This window comes from Dipteris shenzhenensis, chromosome 1 (assembly GCF_047967505.1).
Source record: "Dipteris shenzhenensis isolate YYH24624 ecotype China chromosome 1, Dip_SZ_1.0, whole genome shotgun sequence".
Taxonomy (NCBI): Eukaryota; Viridiplantae; Streptophyta; class Polypodiopsida; order Gleicheniales; family Dipteridaceae; genus Dipteris; species Dipteris shenzhenensis.
Window position 1 is genome coordinate 40,961,059 of NC_141596.1, and position 698 is coordinate 40,961,756.

Sequence of the window (698 nt, forward strand, 5' to 3'; positions counted from 1 at the left end):
AGGAGGAGCATTTACAACATCTTAGATTATGTCTTGAGAGATGTAGAATTGCACGGCTTAGTCTTAATCCAGAAAAGTGTGCTTTTGCAGTTAAGAGGGGTGTTCTGTTGGGTCATATAATCTCGGAAGAGGGCATGGCCATAGATCCAAGAAAGGTAGAAATTATTTAGAATGCTCCTACACCAAGAACTCTTAAGCATTATCATGCTTTGTTGGGCAGATCAAATGGCATAGCAGGTTTTTGCGCTATCTTTCCCATGTTTATGCACCATTAACAAAACTTACTAGGAAGGTAGAAGCTTATAGATGGGAGGAGCAACAATAGAGGGCTTTTGTTTTATTGAAGAAGATGTTAGTTGTGGCACCAATTGTCAGACCACCTAACTGGAAACTACCATTTCATTTTTTGTTGATGCTTCGGATATGGCCAAAGGTGCAGTATTAATGCAGAAATTTGTACACACCAATACACAGACATCCCACACTGGGCATTTGCATCCACTTACCAAACATAAGTGTACACTGCATGTGCATGCACTTATCCGCTAAATTTTCTACACTTTCTTTTTATTAACGACTCAGTGGGGATCTCATACAGCTAGTTCCTACCACGCATGGTGATGGCTAAAGCTTTCGATTTCACATGATGCGTTTGTGCCGGTTTAGTGGTTCATCTAGATATATATGATAGGGCAAGT